The sequence below is a fragment of the Nelusetta ayraudi genome, unplaced genomic scaffold, assembly GCF_046127955.1.
Source record: "Nelusetta ayraudi isolate G7.1 ecotype Tasmania unplaced genomic scaffold, CSIRO-AGI_Nayr_v1 ptg000203l, whole genome shotgun sequence".
Lineage (NCBI taxonomy): Eukaryota > Metazoa > Chordata > Actinopteri > Tetraodontiformes > Monacanthidae > Nelusetta > Nelusetta ayraudi.
The window spans coordinates 91,686-97,579 of record NW_027466252.1 but is presented as its reverse complement, the minus strand read 5'-3'; the positions used below and the strand labels follow the sequence as shown (position 1 = coordinate 97,579).

The following is a 5,894-nucleotide window of genomic DNA, read 5'->3' as shown; positions in this document are numbered from 1 at the left end:
GCAGAAGATGGGAAGAACCTGTCGACCCGACACATAACCAATACAAGTGGCAGCAGCACCTGCAGCAGCACCTGCAGCGCCCCCTGTGGGGGTTCACACTGCGCTTTGTCGCATCGCAGTCATTTGAAATTTTACAAAAGTTCAAAAGGGGAAATTGGAGGTGGGGCCTTTTTTTTTGTTTTAGCGAAATATTTAGGGGAAAAACTCTAAACATACACACAGACAGAAACAAAACAGTGCGCCCCCTGGCTGTCTGGCGGAGGAACTGCAGACTGAACTGAAAGTCCCAACTTTCAGCGACTTTGCGGCTCCAACCGCGTGTTGTGACATCATCGAGGATTTAACCGCTTGTCGACGGGGACAAAGGCGGATGCATGACCCCCCCCCCCCTGCCCCCCCTCCTGCCCGCCTCCCCCACCCATCCCCCGCCAACTCCTCCCCCTCCTGCTGCCACAATGGGATGATGTTGCTGCTCTTTTGGCTCGCGCCGGATGTGTCATCTCGCGTCGCTGTGCACAACTTGTCGGCTGTGTGTGTGTGTGTGTGTGTGTGTGTGTGTATGTGTGTGTGTGAGAGAGGCCTCTACTATTGTTGCCGACCTCCGCTAACACTCTGCAGATATTTCACAGTGACTGACTGCTTTTCTTTCCTGCTCAGGCAGCCTGCAGTTCCCCGACTCCCAGCGCTGGGAGTGGGGGGGTGAAGGGGGGAGGAAAGGGGGGGTGGTGAGAGGGGGGGGGTGCTGGAAACCACCATAACCACAGCTGTGGAGGGTTTTTCTCATTCTCGTCCCTTCCATCTATCTCCGTCTCTCTGCCACGTTTGGGAAACTTCTGCTGCACCTCGTAAAAAAAAAAACAAACTACAGTCCAATGTCACCACGGTGGAGGTTCAGAGGGCGGAGATCAGCTGCGTCCTGTGTGAGAAAAACTAGCACCTGCGTCTGTTTTAACAGAATATTGAAAAAAAATAATAATCAGTCTTTCTTTTAAATTGAATTTCCAGACAGTCAATGGAACGTCCAACTGGCCGAGTTGAGCAAACTTTGAAGAACTTCTCCTCGTTCAGTACGGACGCAGTGAGTCCGCTTCTCACGCTACCGTGGAAACACTTCATCAGTTGATGGAATTAATGCTAAAAAAAAAATGAAAAGTGCCACATTTTCTAGCCCCGGTGTGTCCGCATAGGGCAAGCAAAGGAGCTGATTTCAAGGTTTTCCAGCGTTTTTGCACGAGACGTTGAGCAAGCAAAGAGAAGAGAAGGAGGGATGAAGATCACAGAAACCAGTGGTGGGAATATCTGGAACACATGGAACCTTTTCAAAACTTTCATAATCCACTGTCTGCTGTTGTGAAAGTGGCACAGCATACCGCAGATGTGTCAAAGATGCGATGCTGTGGTTTGTGACTGCTGGGACAAGAGGTCCTGATTTAAAAACTAGTAAAAGTTAAAAAAATAATAATAATGTTTTAACTTATTTACTCAAGTAAAAGTATTGGTCTGAAATGAAATTTTTTTATCAGTCATCGTTATGACCAGTGAGACATAATGGGATGTTGACACTGTTAATAATGTCTCCAGGCAGATGTCGTCCTCCTGGTCACATGCTCCATCAGGTGAGATTTACTCACCCGCTACCACAACAACCCTCCGCCCCACTTCAATGAGAAGATCTACCGGGGCTGAAATGGAGGCGCTCGTTTCCTCTCCAGGGAAAAGGCAGAACAAGCCAGCAGCTGACGGCCCTGAAGAAGAGACGGAGCAGCAGCAGAAGAGCAGCAGAGGAGACCAGAAGAGACCAGAGGAAACCAGAGAAGAGACCAGAAGAGACCAGAGAAGAGACCAGAGAGGAGACCAGAAGAGACCAGAGAGGAGACCAGAGAGGAGACCAGAGAAGAGACCAGAAGAGACCAGAGAAGAGACCAGAGAGGAGACCAGAGAGGAGACCAGAGAGGAGACCAGAAGAGACCAGAGAAGAGACCAGAGAGGAGACCAGAAGAGACCAGAGGAAACCAGAGAGGAGACCAGAAGAGACCAGACAGGAGACCAGAGAGGAGACCAGAAGAGACCAGAGAGGAGACCAGAGAGGAGACCAGAAGAGACCAGAGGAAACCAGAGAGGAGACCAGAAGAGACCAGACAGGAGACCAGAGAGGAGACCAGAAGAGACCAGAGAGGAGACCAGAAGAGACCAGAGAGGAGACCAGAAGAGACCAGAGGAAACCAGAGAGGAGACCAGAAGAGACCAGACAGGAGACCAGAAGAGACCAGAGAGGAACGGAGAGAGGAGACCAGACAGGAGACCAGAAGAGACCAGAAGAGACCAGAGAGGAGACCAGAGAGGAGACCAGAGGAGACCAGAAGAGACCAGAAGAGACCAGAGAGGAACGGAGAGAGGAGACCAGAAGAGACCAGAGGAAACCAGAGAGGAGACCAGAGAGGAACGGAGAGAGGAGACCAGAGCGGCAGAACAGAGGAAGTGACTGTGTGAGTGCAGTCAGAGGGAACGCTGCCCTCGGGCCGAGCACAGCACATTTTTCTCCAATGTCATGGAGATTTCTCTGGCTAATGAGCTGTGGCTGCGGGCTGTCAAGTGTTGCCAAATGTGGAGATTTTTTTTCTTCTTCTTCTTTTCTCCCCCTTCGCTTAATTAAAACGTGGTCTGGTCAGGGCTTTTTGTCTGTGTTTTTTTGTGCGTGTGTGGCCTCGATGCTTTGGAGGTCAGCGTCCGTGGGAACCCGAGTCGACCGTTGACACGCCAGGCAGGTGATTTGTTTTCACTCTTTGATGTGACACGTACACGAGTCGTTAGGCAGCCATTAGCGGCCTTTTTTTTGGTTGCGGTCGCCGACTTTTTACCGTCTCGCAGAAGTTTTCTCTGGCAAAAAAAAAAAAAAACCCAACTCAAAAGGAAAATCAAAGCGAAGCTCGGTTCAAAGCGGTCGTAATTCCGCGGATCAAATGGAAAGACGCCGGTCGTCATTAATTCTTTATGGAGGAGAAGTTAACGGATGGTGTCCAGCATGAGGGGGTGGATGATGGAGGTCTGGAGGTTTGGGTTCAGAACCACTGGGGTGTGTGGGAGGGGGGGAGCAAACCAGTTACAACCACCTTAACTTATTGCAACATCCGTGAAAAACGCCTCGGCTGCTGCAGGTCGAGTCCGTCGGGACGCACTGCAGGTAGGAAGAGAGCAACTGGGAAGACGAAGCCGAGGCAGCGGAGGAGGGGGTTTTCTTTTTTTCCTCGTCTCTTTAAATCAAGAACTTTCAGCCTCGAGCCACGAGACAAAGAGCCGAAACCAAACAGCTTTTCTGTAAAATCCACAGCAGAGAAAGAAATTCCAACCCATCACGAGCCTCAGTCTCTGCTGACGCAAAACAAAACTTCTTCAGCGTCTGCGAGATGTGAAGATGAAAACCTTTCAGGAACGCCGCGCTGAGGAGGCGGCTCGTGGACTCGGAGCCCCCGGTGGTGGAGGAGGGAACTGCTGGTCGCTTTGCCTCCGCCGGCTCCAACCGCTCAAAACAGAGGTTTCCTAATGGCGCTGACTTGAAAGCAGCAGCAGTTTGAGCCCAGAGGAGCTTCTTGCATTGCGACTCAGCCACTCGCTGGAGAAGCTTCGCTCCTCTCAAGTGGCTTCCAGCGGCTCTGAAGCCAAACATTCATAAAGGAGGCGTCAGAAGGGGGCAGCCGTCACACTGGCTCTCCCTCCCTCATTCAGGCTCAGGTTCAAAGTCTAGCGCTCCCTCGCTCATCTATCTCTCGCTCTCTGCTGCCATCAGGGTCCTCCTGGCTGAATGACCCCAAACTCCAGCAGTCACCTCCCGGCCTTTTGTCCAGTTTAGGGCTTGGCGTGGGTTCCAGTCTGGGCCACGCGTGTTCCTGAGTTCACCGGTGGATCAAGGCTGGTCGCCTTGGAAGTGGTCTGGAGGAGGTGGTGGGTGAAGAGAGAGAGGAGCCAGAGGAGCCAGAGGAACCAGAGGAACCAGAGGAGCCAGAGGAGCCAGAGGAACCAGAGGAGCCAGAGGAACCAGAGGAGAACCAGAGGAACCAGAAGAGCCAGAGGAACCAGAGGAGAACCAGAGGAGCCAGAGGAACCAGAGGTACCAGAGGAGAACCAGAGGAGCCAGAAGAGCCAGAGGAGCCAGAGGAGAACCAGAGGAGCCAGAAGAGCCAGAGGAACCAGAGGAGCCAGAGGAACCAGAGGAACCAGAAGAGCCAGAGGAACCAGAGGAGAACCAGAGGAGCCAGAGGAGGCAGAGGTACCAGAGGAGAACCAGAGGAACCAGAAGAGCCAGAGGAACCAGAGGAATGGTCGGCCGAGTGCAAAAGCATGGAGCCAGTCAGGGCGAGTCAGGGAAACTAAAGAGAGAGAGAGAGAGAGAGAGAGAGAGAGAGCGAGAGAGCGAGAGAGAGAGAGAGAGACAGAAGGCCTCCTTCCTGTCGCTGTCACCAGATCTCTGCACAGCATCCGAGAATTGCCGATGGCTCTCAGGAAGGAAGGAGACGACCGTCAACAGATTAGCAATTAGCCGATCGATCCTCATTTCCTCCGTCGGCTCCTCCGAGCTCATGGAGCGGACGGAACCGTCGCCGAGCGTCCTCGAGGAAGTCACGCCTCCAGCCGAGCGAAGGGAGAGGACAGCGTTCTGTCGGGTCGATACGAAGATATTTCAGCACATCTGAAAAACAGTCCAGATTTGGTTTCACGTCTGCTTAATCTGACCAGAACAGACATGGGCAAACTACGGCCCCGGGGGCCACATGCGGCCCGTTAAGCTCTTTAATCCGGCCCTTTAGCCCAACTTGAAGAAATGATGTTAACAGTCAGTCATCAAACAGCTGCAGCTCCTCCATGTTTGCAGTGTTTCCAGAGTCATTTCAATAAAGAGCTCAACACCCTGGTGGTTCTGGATGGTTCTAGATGGTTCTGGGTTGTTCTAAGAGCTAAACACCCTGGTGGATGGTTCTAGATGGTTCTAGGTGGTTCTGGGTGGTTCTAAGAGCTAAACACCCTGGTGGTTCTGGGTGGTTCTAGATGGTTCTGAGTGGTTCTAAGAGCTAAACACCCTGGTGGATGGTTCTAGATGGTTCTGGGTGGTTCTAAGAGCTAAACACCCTGGTGGTTCTGGATGGTTCTAGGTGGTTCTGGATGGTTCTAAGAGCTAAACCCCCTGGAGGTTCTGGATGGTTCTATGTGGTTCTGGGTGGTTCTAAGAGCTAAACACCCTGGTGGGGCTTCACAGACACTGATTTGGTTGAAACTCTGCTTTGCTTCATTTTCCATTGACATTCCAGCAACATGTTTTCTCCATAACATCCCATAATAGATTGTTTCCTCCTATGAGGAGGCTCACCAGGACACTCCATCCATCTGCTGCTGCTCCGCTACCCCCCCCCGCCCCCTCTGGCACACTTTACAACACCAGCAGTCAAACAGTTTACCCACTCCTGGACGAGAACCATGTCACAGACTTGAAGCACGTGAGGGTCCAACAGCTGCAGTCACAGCGCCACCTGTTGCTCCGGTGGACCTTCTACGTTTTAACAGCGCCTGGCAACAGTTTGTGAGGGACTTGGCACAGCGCCTGTCTGAATGGGATCTCACTTCCACCGGAGTCATCCAGTTTCAAGTAGCGCTGCGCTGAACCGCTTCAGATTGGAGCAGCGGCGCCAGCCAGCAGCCAATCAGCCCATCGGACCTTTGAACACAGAAGCTTCCTCCTGAGTGAGGCCACTGCTGGTCGCCGCCGGAATGCAAACACACGCACTTATTGTGATTTTTGAAAATCAACACAATTGTGAAATGTTTGTGTTTCATTTCCTGCCTGCTGGGGGGAAACGGACAAACATCTGGAGAAGAGATCGTCCGCTTCCTGCTGCTGTGTCACG

General features: G+C 52.3%; 1 long non-coding RNA gene across 1 annotated transcript; it reads right to left on the bottom strand.

Annotated features, from left to right (window-relative positions):
• Window positions 1-4,816: 4,816 nt before the first annotated feature.
• Window positions 4,817-5,396, bottom strand: LOC142881560 (uncharacterized). The gene is made up of 3 exons (XR_012925597.1): window positions 5,121-5,396; window positions 5,017-5,056; window positions 4,817-4,942 (listed from the first exon to the last, which is right to left on the bottom strand). It is a non-coding gene; the product is annotated as an uncharacterized LOC142881560 (long non-coding RNA).
• Window positions 5,397-5,894: the final 498 nt, after the last annotated feature.